Source organism: Toxotes jaculatrix, chromosome 7, assembly GCF_017976425.1.
Source record: "Toxotes jaculatrix isolate fToxJac2 chromosome 7, fToxJac2.pri, whole genome shotgun sequence".
Classification (NCBI taxonomy): domain Eukaryota; kingdom Metazoa; phylum Chordata; class Actinopteri; family Toxotidae; genus Toxotes; species Toxotes jaculatrix.
The window spans coordinates 22,878,232-22,904,953 of record NC_054400.1 but is presented as its reverse complement, the minus strand read 5'-3'; the positions used below and the strand labels follow the sequence as shown (position 1 = coordinate 22,904,953).

The 26,722-nt window shown below is 42.0% G+C and overlaps 1 protein-coding gene across 2 annotated transcripts in view; it reads right to left on the bottom strand.

Moving 5' to 3' along the window:
* The window catches only part of zdhhc8b (zinc finger DHHC-type palmitoyltransferase 8b), a 60,810-nt gene that overhangs the window by 21,485 nt on the left and 12,603 nt on the right, over positions 1-26,722 (bottom strand). Inside the window, exon 1 of one of the 2 annotated variants that reach the window (XM_041042808.1) lies at positions 8,658-8,767. The exons of the other annotated variant lie outside the window; for it this stretch is intronic. The gene's annotated coding sequence lies outside the window, so the exon portion shown is untranslated. Of the gene's footprint in view, positions 1-8,657; positions 8,768-26,722 lie in introns of those variants that run through there. 2 annotated transcript variants of the gene reach the window in all.

Sequence of the window (26,722 nt, the reverse complement as noted above, 5' to 3'; positions counted from 1 at the left end):
GAAGCTCGGTCAGAAAAACACATGGGAAGTTTCCTCGGATAAACTAAGGTTAAATGTAAACACATACGCTCACATCATGCTTTGTACGGTCATGTTGCCTCTCTGTAGGCAGCATTGGCAGTTACTGGTGGATCAGCTGCTTGCCTGCCTTATGGTCCTGGTGATATTTACAGTACAGCACTCACTCGGCCTTCCAAAAATCACTGATTAAATGGGATGGGTAAACACTGTAAATATTCGCAACTCAAGCATGTCCTTCCTGCTTATCCACTTTATCACATAAGCAAGACAGACACCCCGCAAAATGTGGAGCGCAATGGCAGTCGCTGCCATAGACTGTATAAGACATGGACGTAGCACCCGTGACGTTACCCATTGGTTTCGGGGAGTCGGTTTTGTGACCAAACCATGGGCATTTGAGCTGCACCATCTTGGATTTTAGTGGGAGTGTACTTTCCATATTTGGCGAAGAGCTGGGGTCAGCCGGCCGAGAACCCGGCCACTTAGCTCGGAGCAACAGAGCTAGCCTAAGGCTAATCAGCTAATCAGCTAGGCTAACAAGCTAAGTGGCAGCTACAGTCCCCGAGTCCGACCCGACTAGCTCGACCCCGTGCAACCAAGACACACAGCACACAACAGAGATCATAATGTTGCTGCTGTGTTTTAAACATGACTGTTTTAGATAGAGAGGTTTTAGATGGAGCTGCAGGGTTTGGTGGAGTTGTGGGGGAAATTTATTTCTAGCCTATTATTTAACTGTGAAACAATCATTATTATTTCATATTGATAAAATATATTAAAACATTATTATTATTATTATTATTATTATTGTTGTTGTCATTGTCATTATTATTATGATAGCGATAAAACTTATGATGATAATAATATATGAAAATGTTTAATATTTAATATTTACCGGTTTTCACCGCTGCCTCCACCCACTATCCACTTACAGTTACAGCAGCCGCTAACTGACGGAGCTGCTCTGTCCATGTAATGTCGGACTTTTTAAACAGAAAAATGAGACGAAATAAAATTGTAGCCTAGTATTCCTGCAATAAACGGACTCTGAGAGAACGGAACACACCGCAGCAGTGTTCCTAACATTAGCTGCTCCGATCCTCTATCTGTATCAGCAGCGACCATAAATCGGCAATTAAGTCATAAGCTAGCGGCAAAATATGCCGGTACATGCTAATTAGCGCAAACATCCTTAGACGGTCGGTTAGTACAGTCAAACAAACCATACTGTCACAGAAACCTATCCGAACATTGGCAAACAAACACTTAAGCAACGAGCTGTCAGTGCCTGTCTACAGGCTGTCACTCAACGTAACCACGCCCAATTTATTAAGCCTAAATAACACTAAAACGGTTGTGGTACAAAAAAATTCACCCCCCTCACAGTGTTCACGGAGGTGGAAACTATCAATAGAGACCAAAAACAAAAAATGTACCAGTCTGTAAATATGTTTTTTTTAGACTGTAAAGTTGGCTATTTTAACATGGGGGTCAATGGAGAATTGCTCACTTCTGGAGCCAGCCCCCAGCAGCAGCCGAGGAACTGCAGCTTTTTGAACGCGGAAGTGATCCTCACTGCTGAAACCTACAACTCCCCCCTTGGTCGCTACGCAATCACACCTCAGATACTTTAGTGACTCATGATTACGTATTGTCACATTCAGATTATTGTCTTCACAGCAGAAAATCTATCACAAAGGCTGCAGAGTCATGCTAAACCGCTGACGCAGCTGGTGTCAAGCCACAGCAAATTCAGGTTGTATTTTAAATCCACTTCTTGTTGCTGGATGCTTGTCTGCCCCTGCAGAGCCCATCAGCCTAATGAACTGTTCATCAATCAGTTTAATGTACACACACACGCACACACACACAGGCCCCGGCTGGTACAGAGGTTGGCAGAGATGGATGGCACAAGACTCGGCTGGTAATAAAACAAGGGGAGATGTCCACACGTATCCCTCCTCCCTTACAGCCAAAGCTTCAGTTAAATACCAGAAGATAGTAAAGTTTCTGGGAATCAGCCTGGAGAGGCCTATGTACACACAACTGATAAGGAAAGAACTGCCACAAGTTGTCAAAGTGCGATAAAATGTTCCTGTGGAAGAGAGACCCCTTTTGCAGTCATGTTCCTCTATTCATATTGAAGCCATTACAAAGCATAGAATACTGGTTTGTTCCAGTGCTTAATCTGGTTAAGTACTTTTTAAAATGTAATCACTGGTGTAACCTCATTGATTTTGATCATGTCAGTTTGCTGCTGATCAAACTACAGCATCAGACTTTTTGTTGGCAGTTCTGTAACATTGAAGCCCCAAACCTTGCACACAACAGTGGGGTGCAAGGTTTGCCTCTATGAGTCAATTTACTACAGCTGCTTTTGCCACAGCCTTAGTAATCAACAAACTACTAAGTAATGTCTGTTATGAGCAATGACTAGCAAACACTGTAAGCCACCGGTCTTAAAACACAAAGGAAGCAGCTAAATCTGTTCTGAAGTGAGCAACGATATTTATATCATACTATGTAACATACGTAAATACAGTATGGACATACTGGATACATAGGCAGTTATATATTGCTGTCTCACCTTTTCCTTTTCAATTTTTAAGTCCACTCTGTGCCTCTGAGCACTGGTTTATGTTAGCTGATATTCAGTTCTACCATATGGTGACAGTGATGCTCACTAGTTTAAGTGAATAATACCCTCAGAAACAGTTAACGGCCTGAGAGCAGGCCCCAGAGGTCACTGATGTCTGGTTCAACAGCCTGACCAAACCCTAAAACTAGCACAGCCACCAGAAACAAAGCAGCTCTGGTAATCCCCCTGACATTTTTAGCATTGTTACTCAATATGCTGAACAATTAGGACATTGGCATTGTAATTCCACAACACTCCCTCCCTCCATTTTTTTAATGAAATATCTCAAGTAGAGTATATGTTTCAGCCAGCTCATGCTCCAACTATTTTGTCACTTGGCTCACCTATTACCTTGAATTATAAATTAATACTGGAGAGAGGATTTTGAGCTTCATTAGCAGTGGGAGCCGTTAAACATCAGTGAAATCAAGCCTTGCAGTAAAAAAAAAGGCAATAAGTTTAACTTGTTCTTTCCGTTCACCTTCAATGGTAAGTTAAATACACATGGATACACTTTGGGTTAATGACAAACTCAGATCATTTCTTACATGCACAACCCTGCACAGGCTAGAACTGAAATACCCTTCTTACAGCTCCAACATGTGCTCGGTCAAACCCGGTCTCCAGGCTTAACACCTCAAGCTATTTCATTTAGAGAGATCTGGCCTTCTGCTCACCTCTAACAGATTTGACATCATGGTAAAAAAGCCATTATTGGACTTTCCCTTAAGACAGTATTATGGGATATTCTGCCTCACAGTTGGAATATGAAATGCTTAATCCTAATTAATTGTCCATATGCAGCTCATAATGCTGTACTTTCCAATTCATTACAGCTGCTGACAGATGTGGAAAGAGACTGAATCCACAGTATAACTGATGTTGAGTACAAAACACCATGGTGCACCGAGGGAGAGAGGTTGGGGGCAATTCTGCTGCATAGTACTGACAAACAATCTAAAGAATGATACACAAGGGGGGGGGGGGGGTGTCTCTTCCCATATTTTTACTTTGTGCTAAAAAAAATGCTGTGTAACTTTGTTTTGAATAAAATAAGTGAGTTGGTAGGAAGATGCCTTTGTCCAGGAAGTCGAGTGAAACACTGCTGTGTCACACAATTTTCAAAGTATAGCTGATGTTTTTTTTTTTTTTTTCAATTTACAATATGGTGCATGCGTCACATGGGTAATGTGTGGCCTTGAATGCTAAAGGGAGGTTTCTGTGGTGTAATGGTGTGCTCCTTAACAGCCCAGCCTCCACAGCAGCCCATGCCTGTATGTATTATGACAGACTAGGTCTGATACCAGACCCTGCTCTCCCACCGCTGATGTCCAGATGTGCTTCCCTGTAGGTCTTCATCTGACGCCTACCATTGGAGGTGGAAAATAGCTATGGTTAGCATAGGAGTGCAAGGAGTTACAGTGTATTTCACTGTAAAGGTGTAAGCACATTTCCCAAAATGTCAAATCACTCCATTAAGACCACATTTCCCAAGAAGCACTACTTAATTCTGTTTTGTAGCATTAATGAACATTTATGCTATTAAACAGTTTTTCAATGAAACCCAGCCAGCTGGCACGCAATGAAAAATCCAGTTAGGATTCAGCGGAAGCTGCCAATCTGCTTGTTTTCTTTGCAGTGAATATACTATGTGTCAAAATAAATGTGGCAATGATTTATTGATGTGGAAATAGAAGAAGCAACTTTAAAGTCTCTCCACTGAAAATGTAAATTGAGTCATAACAGAGCTTCAGAGGGTTTAAACAGGAGAACAGAATTAAATTAGAGCATCTTTGGATTTGTGGAGTTTTTAAGGGGAAAAAAATCCATCTTGGGAGCTTTCAAAAGAACCTCCTTCCTGAGTTGCATGGATTTAACATGAATTAACCCCATTGCTAGTGTCTTTGTGTCTGCACTGCACTGATGTGTGTGCTGAGCGGGATAAAGTAAAGAATTTGCAGGAGGACAAAATGTCCTTCACTTCAAGCTCAAACCTGGCCCCCTCCCTTCCCTTTCTCAGTTGTTCCTCTTCATCCATCATGTGCTCCAGAGCTGAGGCAGGTGCTTTCACTAAACCTCCCTGAAGAGCTATCCCCCACCACCACCACCTCCTCTCCCTCTCGCTCCAACCTTCTCTTTCTCCTCCTTCATCTCAGTCTCCACACCTCCCATCTCTCTCTTCTCCCTCCTACTGAATGAACTCATCAGTGGCCCCTTCACATCTGCAGGAATCTTAATTGTATATTGTCAGACGGGGATTTTTTTTTTTTATCCAGCAAGGGAGGTGATCTAGATCAGCAGGAGGACTGTAGGGAGGCTAAGCATGCAGAGACACACACACACACAGACACACACACACACACACACACACACAAATGAAGATTCACACACACTTTCAATACATGCAACATGAACAATGGTGCATGCACATGAAAACACACACAACACTATCGACAGATGGAAAGCTCATTCACTGAGGCTCAGAGAGAGAAAAAGCAGGATGGGAGGCCTCCGAGGAAATGGAGTATGGCAGATCTGTGATATCATGGTTCTCTGTTCCTTCTCTGTTTCAATAGCTGCAGGGATTGGGAAGAAATGTGACTGTCTGCCGGTCCTTTCAGAACCTTTCCAAAAGCACAGAAGACACGCAAATATGATCTGCTGAATCTACGCTCAGCAGGCTGCAATCATGACACGTCAGTACGGGCCAGAGCACCACATCCTACATAGTGGAGAGGAAACAAAGAGTCCCATTGATGATCCGTGCTGCAACAAGGCAAGACAATGATTCCTTTTAGCAACAGAGGCTGGCAGCACTGGGCAGAATCCCACCAGTGTTCTCTGGGAACTTGGAAACAAAGAGAGGGACAGACAGAGGGTGGGAGGGTCAATAAACTGGGTTGACCTATCTTCAATGCTAGCTCTGAAGCTCCTGCACACAGCAAGTCGCTATCACAGAACAGCATGATGGCGCATACATGACTGGGCACATTCACCGTAACACTTAACAGTTGCATAATTGATATAACAGCAGTGTTAGCATTTAACAGAGACCATCAATATGTTCTTTCACACCAAGTGCCAATTCACACGCCACTGCCTAATGAGCCTTGCTTAGCTGGCAAACTTGTTGCCAGTGGACAGATGTAAATATAGGGCGCTGACGTTAAAGCCTCACAGGGTCCAGGCTCCACCACCCCAAAAAGAGCTCCTCCTGTAATGCAGACCCAATTGAGCATCCATTCTTTCCAACGGAGCATTTATAAACCTGCTGACTGAAACATAAGAGGGATGGATAGCAGTTAGGAGAGCTCAGGCTAAAAATGTGCCATGTGGCAATGTAAATGGTGGCACAGAGATGGCATGCAGCTGTACAGGGAAAGCAGGACTTGTATCACAGTGGATTATTCCATGTATTGGTGATTTCGGGAGGATGGGGTCCAAATTCTGTTTTCATTCACACAACAAGAGAAAACGAGAAAAATATATTCAGGGGAAAAGAAATGAAACTGACCATGAAACTGAAACTGTCCAATCATAGTGACTGTAACTAGACGTGGCATGCCTGACAAGCTTTGTATTTCTTGAGGAATATTCACCTATTTAAACATAACACAAAAGCTGGCAAACAGCATGTCTAGCTAACAAATAAACTGTTTTATGTTTGAAAAAAAAAGAAAAAAGAAAATCCAAGTTCACAACAGCACATTCACTGTGTAGTATTGTTGTTAGTTGGTCTTGGATACCACTAGTGTAAGGCAGCAGGCTTCATCCTGCTTTTTACTGGATTTGGGGAAGATGTAAGCTCAGTAATTGCTGATAACAACTGATATACAGCAGTTTGAACAAGAAAAATGAAAAGGGTTGCCCTCAGGCTCTCTGAAGAGCCAAACCAAGATTTACAGTTTCATCTGGCTCTACTCACACACCAAAGGATCTTGTGAATATCATATGAAAAGGCAGGAGTTATCTTCTAAAACGCCTGCTGCTGGCCTACTTCCCTTATTAAGGGGATTCCTCTGGATGCCTCTCCCTTGACGCTCGGGTTGCACCATCTGCTTCGCCTGCACTGGGGAGTTTATTATGGCGCTGACAGCCCTGCGAATTGTGACCCTTAATGAAATTGTGGAGCAATATGTAAGGTCTGATCCGCTTAGGGGACTGTCGAGGTCTTTCTGCCTGCAGCCGCAGCAGGAAAGAGCTGGACAATCAGAGCAGTGGGAGTCTAGCTGGAGCCATATGCAGGGATAAACACTGATGTCAGGTCACTGCTCATTCAATAAGTGGGACTCTAGGGCTGCTCTGCCAGGCTTTTACAATAGCAACATATTCACATTAATGGTGTGGGATTTCATTACTGAATTGTTAAGTGATTCCTGGAGATATCATTTGCTGAAAGGCTCAGTGCAGTGATGGGGAGCAGCAAGTTGGCAACATGCTGGAATGAAGACTGATGGCTTTTATTAAGATAAATGTATTTTGCTCTTTCGCTGTATCAACTCCTGTTACTGTGTGAGTACAGTCCTGGTGAAAATGAGAGGGATAAAGATTTATTTGCTCATCTACTGCCATGCCGAGTAACCTACAGAAACCGACACTGACTGCATCTCCTTTTGTTGCTTTCTTGCACTTTCATTACAGCTTCGACACGAGCCCCAACAGCTGAGTGTTTTATTCTGGGTGACGCTCTAACTGGTCGTTTCACAGTACGCTAATGAGAGAAACTGATAATAGCTGGTGTTTACTTAGAGCGCAATTCAGGCCATTTAGCGCAACTCGCTGTGTTTTGTGTTTAATGTGTTTGGAAAGACGGATTCTGTCTATAAATACACATGCTAACCCAATTATAGGTGGAGTAGAGTCATCTGTGATTTAGTCTGTTTGAAGCCAGCCAAAAAAATCCCCTTGAGTTGGCTGGGTGGGGCTAGCCAGTCCTCTGAAAACAATTAGAGCTGGATACAGTCAAAAATCCATGTTCTGGAAAATGTTTTTTTATAAATGTTTTAAACTTGTAAGTAATGATTTAAATGACTATAATTCATCATGAGGCAATACATGCTGCATGTGGCTAAAATCTGAAAATCACAATTACAAAAGCAAAATGTGTGATCCAATCACAAGTGGACACCTCTAAATGCATGTATGAGTACACCCAAAATGCATTGATATATATATTGTGGTGGTCATTTGTGTCCATATACTTTATGTGCTGTAGATGGTATGAATCCAAATGCACCCCTGACCACATAGAAGAGCCGCCTGGCTGAGTGCACATGTGCATCCTTTTATCAGGTCTCTGAAGGAGGTTTCTATCTGAAGCCGGGAAATGGGATTTTTTTTTTTCCCCACTTACTGTCATCTTTTCCAAATAATACTGAAACCAGAAAATCCTCATTTGGTCAAATGGGAGGAGGCCTTAAAGGTGCAAGCTCAAAATAACCACCAAGACAAACAATAGGAGAAATGACACAAACTTTCTCACTGACTTAAAGGAATAGTTTGACATTTTGGGAAATCTCATCTGACTCTCAGTAAGAAGCCACTTTCTTCCAGCAGATCACCTGTGAGCAGAAAAGCCTAATCTGATCATAAGAGGCATTTGAAATGTGTGTTTATACCAGCTGTCAGCTGCAACTGTCACACTGGATCTAATCTCTATATAATTTAACATCAACAGCAACATTGTGACTTTAAGTACAATTTTGCTCATGCCAGTGTTTACACAACATCTGACCTCATTGTCACCTGTTGTGATTTGTGATCTGCACTAACCAACACCTTCCCAGCTCTTCAGCCTCCTGCATTATCACAACCCCTTACCTGAGGCACAGTCCCTATTAGGCCAGTCACATCCCTTAATTTAACCTGCATTCATCCAAATGCTTTTTCAGCACTTGTAATTAATGGAGTCATGTAGACAGCATCTACATCTAGTAGCTAACCAATACAACCGCGATTAGCCAGAGATCAGCACGTGTTTTACTCAGGGGCATCTTACTAGCATTTGCTGAGAAAGGGAAGAGCTTCCCCGGTTGGTCCAGGCATCTGCACCAGCAAGGTCCTGATTTCGAGCCAGACAGGGAGTTCTCACACACCACGACCCCAAATGAAAGCACCAGGACTCTGGTTCACACCCAGGCAGCCATTAGGACCCGGGGCATGATGGGCAAACATCCCCACTCAACCAAAATAGAGCTCTGCTTCCTACTAATCCCAGATGAACAGGTGCTTCTATTTAAAGTACCAAATCCTCTCCAATCCCCCCCCTACCCCCGGAATCTCAGCCCTCTTTCCCTTCTCCCACTCCCTACTGTATGTTGGGGGTTTTTTTCCACAATTTTTTCTCTGTCTTTCTTTTTACTTCGTTTACGGGCAGAGAAACAAAAGCACTGAGTCCTGAGTGAGATGTGGAAATGTGCATGAGGGAAACCATTTAAGAAATCTTTCCCCAACTTTCCCTCAGAGAGAGAGCATTAAATCTACACAAGTTTCCTGAAATATGAGCATATGTAACTGGCTGAAGAGCAATGGTGATTTGGATGGATTAAGTAACTGTATAATATGAAAGGGGTGGATCGTAGTGATGAACTCACAGAGAATTATCAGCCAACTTTGCAGTTCCCCTCAGCTCCACAGAGCGCTCTAGTGCCTTTCAGCTCTTTGTTTTAGTTTTTCCAGCTCACAACTTTAATGGTTTGACATAAAGTCTGGAATTAGGCTGAATTTAAATCACTGAGAATAATAATAAGCTCATGAAATAAAGACTAAAGTTAGGAAGGTTATACATTGTGTTAACTTTTTAAAAAGAGGATAAATGAAGCATAGCATATATTTGGATGGGGAATTTCAACTTACAGTATTTTAAGACCAAGAGTCACCATATTGACAAGCACAGAGTATCCAGGAACCATTTTGAACTCTTATTCAAAGCTGGGCCTCGTTAATAAGCAGCTTGGTGTCAGGGTGTCCCAGCCTGTATGTCAGCAACAGAAAAAGGTTTTTTTTTCAGCTGAGCAGATAATGAAGGAGAGGCTTTAGTCACAATATTTCTGAACAGAGTTTTTATCAACTCTATCTGCACCATCTGCACTTCTACTCCTGTTGTATGAAGCTGAGTCATTAACAGTCCAGACAGAAAAGTATGGAGATTTCCTTGATCCCAGACAGAGGAAACATCTTAGAAAGGTTCACACACAGTGCTGAGGTAACATGGATGACAGAAAGGGGTTAGGATAGGAGGAAAAGAAGTAGGGGAAGAGAAGGGGGGGTTCAAGGTTTACTTTAGACTCCTCTGTTTTCTTTGACCTCAAGATCTCTTGAAAAACTGAGAGGCCCGTCATGCAGTGCAACACCTGGCGGACACTGAGTGACGGGACAATATGGTGCAAGTCTGGCTTTGAAGGCAGCCACAAGACAGATTGGTCGCACTCTTTGAGTGCTGGATCGTCACAGCAAAAGCACAGTACGGCAAAGCAAAGCTCTCATGAAAGCAGCCGAGTTTGAGCTCTGCTAATTATAATTTTCCCCCTGGGCCAGAAACCAATTTGTCTCGTTTTCAATACCACCAAGTCTCCCCTATCACGCTGACAGAATGGCTCAGGGCACTATTTGAAAAGCTGTAATGAAAACAATTTCTTCTAAGTCATGGTGGGGTCTGGTTTCAGCCTTGAAAAATGTAGAAAGAGTAATCCTTCCACTCCTATCGCTGTAAATGGGTGGGGAAGACAGGGAGCAAGCAGACATAAATTCTATTGTAGAAGTCCAAATGTGTTATGTTGTTAAAGGGGGAATAAGGTTGACAGGCCCCTGGGGCTAGTCTGGGAGCCAGCTATTCACATGAGCACAATCACGACCTTTCTAAATATGAATTTGGTATGGCCTGTGCAGTCTTGGCTTTTGTTGCGGACACAATGTGTCAGGCATCGGCTCAGCAACATACAAAACGAAGGAAAAGGCTGGGGGCATCTGAGTGTGGGACAGTGTTCCTGGCTTTCTTAAAAGCCCTGGTTTTCTTTCTGTGGCCTGACCTGACGAGTTCACCAAAAACAGAACAATACACAGTGAAGACTAAGACTTAACTGATGTGGAAGTTTGGAGATGGACAATCCTGTTTTGTGCTGCAGCTGCTGGTGGCTGATATTATGCGCTAATATTGTGTTTGATTTTTTTTTCTTGCAAAAAAACGACAAGTCTTCATTGTTTCCTACAAATGCTTATTTTCATCAGACTGGAAAAACCTCTGAAAACCCATTATGGATCATTGAAGCTCTACAGTTAAAGCCAGAATGATGAAATCATGCAGAAACAAAACTAAGTGGGCATTCAGTTTTCAGTCTGAAGGCCTGCTTAACACAATGCAGTGGGCTGCTTTGGTGGGTGCGTGTTCCTTCAGGTACCGGAGAGACATGAAATATGAATTAGAAACTTCAGTTTGAGTAATAGATCCATGAACAGCCATTTTATCTTTCACTGCAGTGATCGCAAGGTAAAATGCAGTTTTGTTGGAAAACAAAATTACGTTTTAACATAATGATTACAGACAAAAAGTCAGGGGATCACCAGAGTTTCTACAACGCACCCTCTGAGGAACACAAACATTTACACCAAATGTCACTGCAATCCATCCAACAGTTGTTCAGATATTTCAGTCTGACCAGCTGACACTGCCATCTCTAGGGCTAAGCTAGAGGAAAAAATACATAATTAAAAAATAAATGTATATATAAACCAAATAATACAATAAATAAAAACAGACAGAAACACTGTCAGCTAAGCCATGCTGAGGCTGAGGCTTTATGCACTCATGATTCTATGAAGTGCAGTTAGTAAAATCATCCTTTAAACTTTGTGTCAAACTGTTGAGAGGACCATCTGGGAGGGAAAAGTTGGTACCTATTAAAAACCAAATCCATCCCAACATCCCTGAGATCCAAAAAAAGAATGGATCTCATCACTGATAAAGACTTGGCCGAGAGTCACTCAGTACTTTGTGTCCACTCTCTTCCCTGGTGCTGAATATCAGTGACACAGAAGCCCGGTAAATGTCCGCTGAGAGACGGCAGAGAGACAGATAGCCAGGCAGAGAGGAAAAAGACAGCGGTGACCTCAGTGGCGCGATGCTCCAGGTGGGGTATGAAAGAGTGGACAGACTGTCATCAGCAGGTGTGGTGAGACTTCTCCCACCTGAGGGTGAGGAGCAAAACTGTGGCTTCACTCAGTGGCCCTTGGATATGCCTCACACAGACAGATACATATGGCTCATATTAGCACTTCTGAGTTGCAACTACCTCACTGGTCAGGCAGGATGATAATTATTCCATGAATTGTAAAACCATCTTCTTTTCGCTCTTGAGGCCTGATCACAAAAGCATTTCAGATGTTGGAATTTTGAAATGATATCAGTCAATCACGCAAATCTTTTGCATCAAGTTCAACTATGGTGAATTTTCACTGTTCTTTTTTGCTCTGGCTTAAAAGCTGTGTTTCACCATTCTCTTTTATTTAACCTCCTTAGTCAAAGTTTAAAGAGTGGTGCATTTACAGTCATGAGATAAGCGTTGATAGTATATAACTGTGTGACCTTGTTGTCCCGGCAGCTATAGATCTAGCTAGCTCTAAGAGACAATCAGTAAAGCAGATAATTCAGAGATAACTCAGCTATTGTGACTGACTAGCACTTTCATGTTGCCATAGCATCCACAAATTTTTGTCAAGTGTTCTCAGTCTGCTTCAGACCTGTTTTGAGGGGACTTCTGTGGATTCAGAAGCTTTGACTGGTTGTCCACAACAGAAGGGCTTGATGTACTACATTATGAAAAGCAAAATTTATTATACAGGCATAACAGTGGTATTGTGAACTCAGACACAATCTTATCTATGGTTAGCAGTGCAATCCAAAATAAACTGTTATTATTGTTATATTTCCATATGTCTGTCTGCTGACAGCGGAAACATGCACATAGAGTGAGTCATATAGACACTGATGACACATTGTTTAAATGCCACTCTGCGCACCAGGGATAAGTGTACCTCTGCATATTTTTCCTGCTTTGACTCTCTCTTTGTGAGAACAGATGATTTATAAAATTAAACAGACTGTCAAAAGACAATTAAATCCACCAGCATTAGTGTGCTGAGTCAATATTCTGTGAGAATCTAATCAGAATCAGAAAACTTTATTAATAGTAGAGCGAGGCCATAAAAGACTGAGATGCAGTTAATCTGGAACATATTAGCCATATTTCTGAAACTGTCCCTCTCTCTCCCCATGAATTCCACAATAAGTTTACGCAGACAGTCTCTGACATCTGAGGCTCAGCTGACAGGCCTGCACAGACAACACTTTACTCTGTGCTTGAGTTTGTACCAACATGGAACTTGAGTACTGCCCTTTTGCAGTGAATGACGAGTCAGATCCATGAAAATCTGCCCACCAGGCCTTGGACTGAACAGCGCTCTCATTGTGACTGCTTCATCAGGCCTGACACCATCAGTATGTCCCATGACACTCCATCAGACAGCTGAGTCTCTGATGTGAAGCAACCACCTGAGGAGTAACCGGTGGTGGTTTCATAGCGAGGAGGCAAAGAATATATCAGGAATCAAAGGACTGGTGTCCCACCATTCATAACAAGTAGAACAAATATGGGTAAAGTCGGGTTCTCCTCTCTGTGGAAACACTTCCAGCCATTTCACACGACCCAGTGGTCAGAATGCAGAGGGCATTTTCTGATCCTTCTTGCTCCCATGGTCTTAGCAGGCATAAGGTCAGGCACACGGGGGAGAATTTTTATTTTAGATTTTTCTTCAGTGAAAAAAACATTCTCTGGACTCTGCTCTGCTACTTCCAGGACTTTACTAGCTCTCTCTTCCTTGCAGTAACCCAGACATGACTCCACCTTGCTTGGACCCCCCACCCTACTTCATAGAGAGGAAAGAGTGTTTCTATATCATCGGTTCTGAAACTCCACATAGTGTCAGCAAACATTATATCACACCATCGATCACCTGAAATCACATCCCTCCTCTCCATCTTCCTCTGATATTTCTCCCTGTTAAAGTCTTGCATTCTTCACATAATAGGTGCTGAGCACTCACTGTCATTTCTTCTTGATAAGCTCATCAGCTCACTGCCTTAAATGCTTAAGTAAAAGCCAAACAGTTTATTTGACTCGAACCACCTCCCTGCTGGCACAGCACGCAAGAATTCAATTCATTTTCCAGCAGATTTAAGGAGATTGAATCAGCAAAGGGATTCCTTCAACTGAAATAGTGCTTCCCTGAGGAAGGCTGAGCTTTCACCTTCATATCAGATGTTGATGGTTTATAGCAAGAGCAGCAAACACATAGAATACTAGATGAGGACGTTAAAATTATTCTTTAGCATTGCAAAAATAAATAAATATGTTAAAATTGCATCTGCCAAAGTAGCGCAGCTTTTCAGCGGGTTTAAAAATGACTAGGAGATTCAATTCTCATTCAATTTGTGATGGTGGCAGGCAGCCAACTGGAGTAGAGACTTCACAGTGTTCCTCTTATAGCTGGGTAAGAGAGCTAGTGGTGGTCTGTGATGTCTATGTGATGGGGGGGTACAAGCTCCTCACAAGTCACTCTCTGTGAAGTAGAGAGAAATGTCACATGGCTGTAAGCCTTTGAAATAGAAATATTCTTGATCTGTTTCTGCTACCTGGCCGGACTGTAAATAAAACACTGTTGAAATAACTTCACGTTCCACTTTCCAGCCCAAAAAGATTTAATTAGAGGATTATTTCTCTTGTTTACTGGCCCCTCTATCATTGCGTTCAGCGGTTTTCTGACAGTCACAGAAGGGTAGGGGGTGGTGGTGGTGGTGGTGGGACTGCGGGGGCTCAGTTTCATTCTGTCTGCGCAGAAAGGAGAGCAGAGTGGGGTATTAATTGTTCCACTGTCAGCCACAGGCACTCATCTCATCCCCGAACCATTAATCATAAAGTGAGAGGCGGGCAAAGGGTGCAGGGCCAAAATCACATATGCATGAAGGCAATTTGTAACACCAGGAATCTGATCAGGAAAAAAAAGCCCATTTTGATTCTCATGGTGTACAAACTGGATCAGCAGTGTAAGATTTCCCTCTTTGTGTTTCTTCTAGATCCTCAGGAGGCCGACACCAGGCTCATCAGTCCCTTTTCAGACTAACCAGCAGGAAGGGTTTACAGTAAACACACGTATGTGAATGAAGGATCTCATTAAAAACGGCCACAGACAGAGAAAGGTCTGTCTCTCTCCACGCAACAATGCGGCCTCTCTTTTTCATTCCACATAACCTCCCTGGAGTCTGGATTATAACCAGCGCCGGTCTCTCCTGAACCATGAATAAAACACACAGTTCATGAGTCAGAACCTTTTACATCCACACCTATTCACGAGGAGAAGAGAAAAGCAGCCGTTACTAGGTGCAGTCTCCACCACCCTCCCTCAGTTCAATGAATGAATGGAGGCTCTATTGAGACTGGATGGTCTGTTGCTTCAACCCACAGTGGAAAATATGACGACCCAGCAGCAGGTAGGAGAAAGAGGCTTCTGGGATGACATGGGTGAGAGGTCCCACCACCAATGCTACCACTTTACACACAGCCGTTTGTATGTGACTGTAGATGATTAAGTGACAGTTAGAACCACAGTAACTTCGAGGCTCAAGGTTAAGGGTTCAGCTTTGTCTCAGGATTTAGCGACTGCTGTTTGAGCCCAGGCAACAGAGCACATTAAGCCTTAACTTGGGAACTTTTTCAAGAACTCAGAAGCATCACACCCATTTGCACCAGAGGGGCCTGGTTCTGGTATTCTCTCTTTCAGGGAACTTTTGTGTTTTATGAAATTAGTTTCTCCAGGGTGTTTTAAAGGCAACTCAAACCATATGATGCAGGTCAAACAGAGTTTCCAGCAAAAGCAAAAGCAAATAACTGTGCAGAGACAAGAAAATTACTGTGTTTCAGGCAAAAATATTGTATGTTCAAATCCAGACTGTGAGCATCAAGACCTGAGTTTTCAGGGCATGTGAATATGTGCCAAAAGCTAAGCTGTCGCATTGTTTTCATACTGTGATGTGATACACTGCTATTATAAAAATACCAATTATAAGCACCTTAAAATGAACAACGACGGTGAGAAACAGTCAAAGACTTTTCAACAAGTTGTGAGTAGCTGTCGAACAAGATGTGATGGAATTATTTATGGCAGATCCAGAGTCAGTTTGCAAAAAAAAATTGCTCACTGAAAAAAAAAAAAGAAACTATGACAAGATAATGACTTGAGTACATTATCATACATTCAGGATTTTTTTTAGAATTACTGATTCATTATCATACAAACAGGATGATTTTCACACATCTGGCAACTCCATGCCATAGTTTTGCATGTTAGCCAACATCCCAGCAGCATCATGAGGTTTCTTGCTGCATTCAGACACATCCAGCACCAATGTACGCCATTGCTCAATCAATTTTATCATATTTCTAACTAAATAGCCACATTAACCACAACAGTGAATTCAAACATCCCCGCGATGACAGGAGAAGCTTTCAGAGCCCTGCTGTCAAAAGGTCACCGTACCCTCTTCCTCCCACGCTTTGACCTCAACAGGGATGTGCTGATCAGCATGAAATATGCTTGATATGTCTGTTGATGGCTGTAGAGAGTCAGCAGTTGAATGAGCCATGTTGTTACTCAGGCAGAAATTATACCCATTACTGTGAGGTGAAAAAGTGTGCAGTGGGTGACTGGCCTGAGGACAGCCAAGGTCTTGTCTGCAGAACAAATATTCAGTAAAATGTCCCAGTAATGACAAAAAAAAACCCAAAAACACTTGGTAAGGAAATAGCCTATCACTGTATTTTGAATGCTGTGTTACAACCCAGTGAATCAATATGAGGTATTAACACAGTGCTCTTGACAACAATTGCAGGTAATGAACAGCTACAGTGCAGCACTCTGGTGCAAGCAGTAGCTCTGATTATTGGCAGCTTCCAGGAAAACACACAGCTCCTCTTGTCTCATCCTCCTCGACTTCCATCCTCCCTCTCCTCTCTTTCCACCAACCTCCACACTCAGACTTTTATGCCAAAGGGTGAGTGAACATTTGTCCGGCATTTAAACAGCAGGACTTCACCTCAAATGTCCTCTACAGTGAAATGGCTCTTTGGTCAGACGGTCAGCACGGTGACATTTTGACTGGAGGAGCACGGTATCTGACGCACAAAAAGAACAACCTGCAGTCGCTAACTCTGAGTCCGTGAAAACCAGCAGCACCATTACTGAGTAATTAATACACAAAGGACAAATATTTGACTGAAAAAAAATGGTTAGACTAATTTGAGGCTCATAATAATCTTTTTTTTTTTAAAAATCTATGTCATTAGCAGACAACCAGTGGTGTAGTCCAGGGTATACGCCGGTATTCTGCCTCAGGTGCCAGTGCCACTTGATGCTAACGGCGGACAACAGGCGGCGGTGTGCCACCCCAGTTGATGGAAGACATCATTCTGAGGTAAGTTTTAAGGTGGTTTCCAAATGAATCATTGTTTTAAACTACTGGCAATATGACTGCACATTTAGAGGAGAAGAGATTTTGTATATATTTTGAATAGTTAAACTGTGCGTGTCGGCTAACGTTATGAAAGGCTAACGTTATCCTAACGTTAGTCTGAAGCTAGCTAGATTGGGATAATGAGGGGAAACCGCGCCATTGTTGGTTTTCAGTAAGTGTTTAATCAACCCAGTTTGCAAGAATTTCATACCAGACTGTAATGTTAGATGAAACTGATTATCTCAATGTCTATGAAGCTCGTTTGTTATTGTAAAGGTTTAAATTATAACGTTAGCCAAGTTACTTAGCTCTAACTAACCTACATGATCTAGTTTAATTTTAAAGTAGCTAGGCTGGTAGTTGATTTTTAAGTAAGTTAAAAACAAGAATTAGGACAAATAGTTTAAGATTCGGCAATATTGAGGTCTAATCAGGCTGTCTTATTTTGTATAGGGATAGATAACAATGAAAAGAAAGGGAGATATTGCTAAAATAGTGTTCAGCTATTGAAAACCAAATAATTTATTTCAATTTTTTGACAGTGCACTTTTAAGTTTATCTGATTGGTTTTGATGTTTGGAAGAGAATGATTTGTGTGTTTTATTTAAGATGAAATATGAACGAGGATGCACTGTCAACTTCAGATTTGAAGTATTTTATTTAGATAAATGTTCAAAAAATAACTGAAACACCATGTTTGCCTCATGATAAATACCTTTTACATTCATCCAGGCTGCTTGTGTGACCAGTAGTAACTACAAACTGCTCCTAATCAAGTCATGATCATTTTATAATAGTGGGCAAGTAGAAATGACGGATTTTTGGGTAAACTTAATAGTCTTACATGTCACTGTTTCTAAAACAGCTTTTTTTCTAGACTACTTTAAAAAAAAAGGTGAAAATTGAGTATACCCACTTCTCCATGGACCAATATACCACTGCATACAACCAATCAACTTTCTGCAACTACAATTCAAATGTGCCTATTTTAGCAATTAAAAACACATATTCAACACAACTGAATCTTAATGGTATCATTTCAGTTGCGCTTGGTTGTGACATTTTTTTTTTTTAAATGCATATTAGCAGACAATGCTACACAGCAAAACACTATATTTATCTTAATCATATATCAACATCAGCTAGCATCCTCTAATTCATATGTGATTTATATAATTTAATGCATGGCATCTATCACCCGCTAACAGTTACACCATTCATCCTTTCCTCACCAAGAAAATCTAATTATTTTACAGCCTGTCGTGTTGTAGGAAACAACATGACAGGCTTTGGATGCCCCACCCTCCTACTACCAATCTAATATTAAAGAGACCTGTCAGCTTGTGACTACAAACTTTTCCTTTTGAAATATCCATACAGAATTCACAAGCCTTCATCACAGCCACTACTCATCCTGACGGAGAGAGCCTGGTCATGTTGCAACTGTGCAGAACAAAGACAAAAGACTTTTCCATTGAAGGCTGTAAAATATTTATAGCTGCCAAATGTAAGAGGAACTTGTTCTGTCTTAGTCAGACTGCTAATGTGCCACTTAGCAATATGTAACCAACACACATTCAGGTGCCTGTGTAAGACGACGCTCTTTCAGACTAAACTATTACAAGGTGCTTTGAATGTGTTTAATTACATTCTGTACCAGTGGTAGTTCAAGGATGATGGTATCAGCCAACATTCAATCTCCAACAACACTTGCAGCTAAACATTGATTGATGTTGTTGTTGTGACTCATAGAACAGGTCGATAATCCTAAAATTAATTGGACACAGATGATACCGTACAGCCTTAGTTGTCTTGTGATACACTGCCGCAGTCCCTACAGAGGTATCATTATCACACAGTATTTCTCCACAGTCAGAGCAGAGCTTGTGGACGAGCTGTGGGGACACACCCACACATTAAAGAATTTGTGATCATACAACTTTTATATCAGAACTGAAAAGTAACTTAAATTAAAGGAATCCTTAACTACACCTTGTGTAGTAGGCAGTTCCCATCATAAGCTACAACATAGCTTAAAGATATAACAGTTTTCGGTGCCAGGTGATATATAACTGCCAATCCTTTGTAAATATAGGTGTTACTTTATTTAATTTATGTGGTCAGCCATGGAGATGTGTGTATTCCAGAGTTAGTATGTATAGTAGTATACTATGCATCTATAATGTTTCATAATTTATATAATTGTATTTCTTTTGTTAAATATAATTTGAAATAATCCCAATTTATTTATCATGTTTAACAACAGTCTTAGTGGGTCATTTAGCAAACCAGTTTGGCCAGCTGGTTGAGTCAATTATGCAAACCTGGCAATTAGTAAGTGTAAACATTTAGTAATGTCTACATTGTAGAGACTTGTTGATATTAAAGAATTAAAGGTTGGTGAGCTATGCCCTGTATAGACCCTGAGGGCCTGGCATCACGGTAAAACTGGATTTAGGACTCTCCAGTTGAAATGCTGCAAACTTTGGGTGGGTTTACCTTTCACTGCTTTTATGCTGCCACAGACAGAGTTTCCATTATTCCTGAAGCCACCCATACTAAATATGTGTGCTCTCTAATGAAAGTACTTTGGATAAAAGCATTACATTAGGGCACTGGGAGAGTGCCTACATATTTGGTATGGGTGGCTCCAGAAATATGCTTTGGATAAAAGCATCCATTAAATAGCAGATAATATTATATAAAGCAGCAGAATGTGCTGATACAATGGGCAGTAAGAGGAATGTAATCAGTGTGCTGTGATTATGTGGAGACAGGCGCCCCATCCTGCAGGGATTAGTCAGGGGAAACTAGGCCTTGTATTCCCTGTCACCGTGCCATGACTTCACACCTTTCTATAGCTGTGACAGGTCACAGTTCACACACACATACACACATACACACACACCCAATCACAGCTGCATAGCCAAAAAAACATAACAAGCTAAAGCCTTAGTTGAGTACCTTGCCCTCGGCTTACCCCTGCATTGTGTGCGAACAGCTTGTTTTGTAAACTCCTGTGTGTGTTTGTTCTGTCTATTCAAGCTGTTAGGTCTCACAGTGGGAGAAATGTCAGTGCATCTTTGTGTTAAAGTGCCTATATTTGGAGTTTAGCACAAAGCGAACAGTATGTTGTGTGTTTTCTTGATGCTGACTCTGCTTCTCTGCCTGCCTCAAAGCTCACCTCACCCCCCCCCCCCCGGGACAGAGGTGAGCATCACTATACTAGGGGGGGTGGTGCCATTGTTACTAGCCCTCTAGCACTCTTACAATGGTTGTGACAGTTTCGTGCTGAGAGGGGACTGACTTGACAAAACAGTGAAGAGAAGCTGTTAGGTGGGTGCCCAAGTGCTGGCAAATATGAACAATAATTCATTACATACCCATGAAAGCAAGTGTCAGTCTCCATGCAACATTAAATGAAATGCAGTGGATTAACAAGGTACCTTCAGTTTAAAGGTCTTCAAATTAGCAAGAGCGACTCTTTGCTAATAGCAATCAATTAGCTTTTTCAAAAGCAACAGTCATTTAAATGCAACATTAACAGGCTTCACTAAAGACCCAATAAAATGATTTGAAACCCATCCAATATCATTTTAAACGGGCTGAGGATAGAGCTTTGGAAATAAAATCTATTATGTGGCAGGAACAAAGGTTATCATTTAAGCCAAGCGCCTGCCATAAAGGTTTTATTTTTCTACACGGGGAAACAAGAACTGTAATCGTAGTGGCATTCTCTTCACGTTTACTCTCATCAGCAAACCTAATTTCCTCTATGTGACTTCAAAGATTTGAACTACTGTTTTGTGTCTACTAGCAGGAATGAAGTGTTGGCTTTGGAGCAACATTATCATATTCATGATGGGAGTATAGGACAAACTGTTACAACAACCTGCTGCATTTTACTGTTCAACCCTGCTTAGCAAACAATGTCCAGTTTCTCCTACTGCCACTGTTTTTCCAGCAAACTCAGTTTATACATGATAACCAGCCACTGCTGCCTGTGTAGCTTATGTGTCCCCGCGTGTTTCTTTGCGTGTGTGTAAATGTATATGCATGACTTGGGCCAGGTGTGTGTGTGTGGGAGTGTGAGGATCAGCAGCGTGTTAACCTGTATAGTTGTCTCTCCAAGGATGGACATAAGCCTCCCACAGAGCTCCACTGGCTAATACTCACCGTATGCTCTACTGGCCAAGTAGGAAACACAACCCTACCACGGCAAACTAACAAGAGAAAAACTACTGCAACAATTGCATTTTGGAAGCCAGTAATTTAACACTTATTAAGAATCAAAAACTGATAGTATCCTCTGTGCATACAACCTGTGCAGTCCTTTGGAGGAAACATTAAATTACCTAACAGTGACATTTACATTTATTCATGAAAGTTACCCAACCATGTTTTATCCATGTTAAAACATGGATAAATGTTAAACTTTTTAATTTTTCACTAAAGAAACAGTAGGATCTTTTGTGAGGCTAATGTTTCCATGTGGTGGATATGTTGTGATATCCCAGTTTCAAGCTCTGAAATACTGAAATCATTTAATAGTACCGTAGTACAGTTTAAATACATTTACTACATGCAGATGAGCAGATGTGTGTGTGGGTGTTGGTACACAAGGTGCAACAGACTGGACAGTGGTCTCTGGAAGGAAGACAAGCCTCCAGCAGAACCCTGATCCTCCTGAGTCAGTATGCGGTGTTGGGACTGGACCTGTGCCAGATGTGGCATAATGTAAGCCTCATTAGGCCATGGCATCAAAGAGATTGGCAGCACCCGAGCAACAGAGTGTCGCTAAGACACTCCATTTCCTCTGAAACACAGCAGGTGTAAGAAGAGAACAGAGGGCTGATCTCCATTACAGGCTAATGAGGAAGTCTGCAATATTCAGGCTGATTCACACTGTGCTGTGTCACAGCTTGTCAACGCAGAAATGTCTTTATTTGACAAGCATCTGAGAATCTGCCTCAGCATCTCAGGATCGATACGATACTGGTAATTTCAGTCCACAGTGAGACAGGTTTAAAGAGGGTTTCAGGAATGTTCTGAGTGCCCTGAGATGACTCTGATAATCCCAGCAGTCACTGTTAGAAATGAACACAGTGGTATGTTTTTAAGCCCCTTAAGAACTATTAAAAACATATAACTGAGCCATGCAGTTGTTCTGGATAATATGCTCCTTCATTATGATTAAACTAATAGATTGCCGTGGTGCCATAAATACTCAATTAATCTGTGGCTAAAAATAGTCCCTGGCAAACATTATTAACTCCTGTTTAAGCTTTTCTTTTTTTTCCAAATTACAAATCCCAGCTGTTAAAGGACATTGCTCAGCCTATGGTAGATGAAACACTTGTGACCTGTTTTTAAAGATTTACATCTTCAGCAGGAAGAAATGGGCTGAACCACAGATAGGACAGTCAGAAAGTGTTAAGAGATGGACTAACATCTTTTTATAGGATTTGTTGCCTATATGAAACAAAGAATAATATCAGCCTTATCTCTTACTATTTAGAATTAACACCACCAATGTAAAAGCTGAATAGTGCAAGGCTAGCACTAGCACAGTGATTTCTGTTCGAAACGAAATACTTGAGGTCTAATACAGTCATCACCTAATTAAGCCCATCTGGCTGAGACTGATCCGACCTCAGCCTACATTATGAGATGAGTGTGCACATCTCCAGGAGCACGAAGTGCACTCGTGATGCACAGGTGTCATCGGCAGTGTCACTTCCCCACTTAAGCCACAGGCCCATCTGTTTCATTCACACCCAGCGGAGACAGGTCACAGCCACAGCCAGGCATTACAAGCCGACTGATGATCACCAGGTGCTCAGACCTTATGCAAGGAAGAGCTCTGTGAATATCAAATGTAACAGCATGTGACATCGTCAGGAAGTAAACATCTCCATCGAGATGCTGAAAAGTCCCAAGATTTATTCACTTTCTTATACCTGATGATGTATTTGGCTGAAACGTTCAAGTGGAGGAAGATAAAAAGTCCATCAGAACCGTTTTCTCAGTAAACTGTCCAGGCTGTGACAGGCTCTTGAGTTTGTACACATAAAAGGGTGATAAAAATGTCCTCTGGATATGGTTTGAAGATAAGGGCTGGCAGGCGGCCAGCTCAGTGAGCCCAAAAAACGACTGAGATTCCTGTGTCTCACAGACAAGTTAAACTCTTAATTGCTCCCAGCAGAAACATTTATAATAAAAACAGACTCCAGCATAAATGTATTCTTGATCCACTTGCTTTTGGAGAAAAAAAAAAAAAAAAAAACAGGAGCGGAGGAAAAAGCAGATGGGAAATGAACATAATCTACAACTGCCAGTCCATGGTTGCTGATTGACAACTACCTGCCTTTTAGCCCTGTTACCCATTTCAATGAAAGAGCGCTGTGCTCTAGTTACAGGGGAGAGTTAAAAATAGGCCTCACTCAGTCACCACTTAGCCTGGCAACATGGAGAGCAGATTGTAAATGAGCACAGTGAAGTGCTTGAATGGCAGCCCTTGTCGCTGGCTCTCTGGGTTCTGACACACACACACACTGAATGTAAAGCAGTACCGCACACTGCTAACGACTGAGCAGTAAACACACTTATCATGTATTAAGGGTCTGTATGCAGGGCAGATAAGGACGGCCGCAGCTCTGCTGCTCTGCACGAGTGTGAGAAGACATTATGCTGATGGTTAGACCACTACAGTAGTTTGCTAATACATTAATGTTACAGCCTCCAACTAAAAATCTTGCCCTTCTATCCTGACACTTTACTTTAGCTCGTCCCGTGGAGACATGTGAAGCAGCTGAGGACATGTCATTCTGTGAAACAGTGTTTGACAGATGATGAGCATCCACAAGTGACCAAAACCTGGTCACAGTTTGACGAGCTTGTGGCAGGAAGCCCTGTAGGCAAGGCGTTGCCTGACACGTAGGGGAGAAGTGGTTCCTCTGGACTATAGGGAATGTGACAGATGAGTTCTTACTGCACTTTCCTGCAGCAGTTCTCGCCTGTATTAATATACCAATAAATGAAAAGTGAATTACGGAATATAGAGCAGTGCAACAAGCTGGAAACCCAACATCAACATATTGTATCTGTTAAAGCTGATATGGCAAATGTGTTTCTGATATTTACTCTCATTTAAGCAGTTTTGGTTTCCACCAACTTATGAGAACCCTTAGGCTGCTAAATGTTCCTCTAGATTTAGCAGCTATTTACTGACTGTGTTTTTTTACTGAAAACTGCTGCTGAAAATAGTTAGACTGAACCAAAACAGTTAAGTTGTGGGCCTCAAAACCAAAACTTTGAGCTGAGAGATACTAGAACACGCTGTAGAGACGAGGGGAATCACAGAGTTGGATGGATTCTCATTTAATCAGAGAACATAAACTCATGTCACTCATCAACTTCACTGTGTATGTTACTGATATGAACTCACGTCATGATCAGTCCACTCAGCCCCCTCACTTTCTCCATCATATAGACTCTATATCAGAAATATAATTAGCTCCTGCTTTATGCATAGCCCATTAGAGGGAAGATCAATACACTTGCCCATTCAGCCTGTGCTTCATTAAGCGCACCACGAGGCATCACAGCGACAGGGCTTGAAAGATGTCTTGGCAGCACCAGCAGTCTCCCTCTTAGTCGATGGCGCTCTCGGGGTTAGAGCCACATGTCTGTGAACACCCTGCTTCAACACACAGCTCTGCTTCACCAGCAGACAGAAGCACATCTTACTGCTCTTACTAACCCACAGGCTCAGTCACACTGAATTTTGACCCTGCAAGCTATGGAGACATGATTATAAAGTGATTATACTAATGAAATGAATAGAAGTGTGGAGGGTCACAGTTTGTAGCACTTTTCCTGCAGCCATACTTAATGTCCTCGCTACTTCTATGGTCGTTCTAAAAAAGCACTTAGAAAACTCCCAGGCTATGTGAAATTTAAAAAAAAAAAAAAGTCTGATTAGGCCTTTAATGTCTAAAGCAATCAAAGTGTTTTTGTCTCTGTAAATGTGTGTGTGTGTGTGTGTACGTAGGTGCAAGGTCATGCCGGGCTAGAGGGGCTGATAGGAGGCCCTGGAGTGAGACCCAGTGAGTCTATTAGCAGTACCAGTCTGCTTCTCTGCAGCCATTTGGCCTCAAGTTACCTGATCCACATGATAGGCAGCAGGCTGAGCTGATGTTCCTCTGCCGTCTACATACAGTGCTGATATTAGTACTGAATTGCAAAATGGATACCGTCCAGTCACTGAAAGCTACATCTGATAAGACCACAGTACTTGTAATTTCATATACTGCATAGTTTATCAATTCTACACTCGCAGTCTCTGGGCAGCTATCCATCTTACTTCACTCTAACATTTGCTAAGGCACAGTACAAATATGTGCAAATATGCCTCCATCCTTATCCTTTAATGTAACAGAGCATGGGTGTAGTGTGGTGTAAACACCGTTTCAGAAGCTTTTACCTCCCTGCCAAGAATCGAAATATGTGAGAGCACTGAATGCTAGAGATTTTCTGGAATGAAACCTGTCAAATTTAGAAATAACACAATTAAGGTCAGTCCAATATCCTACCAGAATTGAACATATCAGCAGACAAGAAAAAGGTATTTGTACGTGTTCGTATTCAAATATATTTATTGCACTGCTAATGTTTTGCAAAGAGCCCCTTTCTTCCAGATTTAGTTGATATATGTTTCACAGATCTTAAATAAGCTTAAAGAGCTTAAATCTTTCTACTGGTTCTTCTACCGTGTATACACACTGTTTGCCATTTTGGTATATTTTTAAATGTAGCCTAACTTGCACTTTTACTGTGTTTTCCCATGTGAAAAGCATCTTTCTGCCTGTTACCATAACAAATTGTGCATTTCTAAGACTGTGCAGACGGTAGACAGCGGTGACAGGCAAATTTGGTAAAGTCAACATGACAAACATCACAACAGGCCCCTGAAATTGCAATACGGAAAGTCTGATTTATATTAGTGATGGTCTAAAATTATTTTGTGGGAATCTACTGTACAAGCAGGAAGCTGATGCACAAACGCATGTTGTTCTTTTCTGTTTTATCTCCTCCTTAGCCTCGGCTCTGCATATCTGTGCCACTGCTCTCATGTTCACCTGCCACCACACCTCAACCCACGCCACATGAAAGCAGGCTCCACAGGCAGCTGTTGTCACATTCCCTGTCACCCCCTGTTAAGACCTTTTTTCAGCCGCTCCAGACACAACAACATCAACTCCTTGCCCCATCACTGCCAGAGCTGAGCTTTTTCTAGAGTCCAGGCTGAATTCTGACATTTGAGCTGCTCTTGCGTACAGGCTGCACTGGGTCTTTACTTAGGTCAGGGTGTGGGACAGCTGTACTGCTGCTACCTTGCACTATCCTGAACAATTGTTTATGTTGTTGGTGCTTCCCGAAGCCAGGTGTGGTTTCTGACTGCTCAGCAGTTTCTTTACGATTTCTACTCCTCCTCCTCCTCC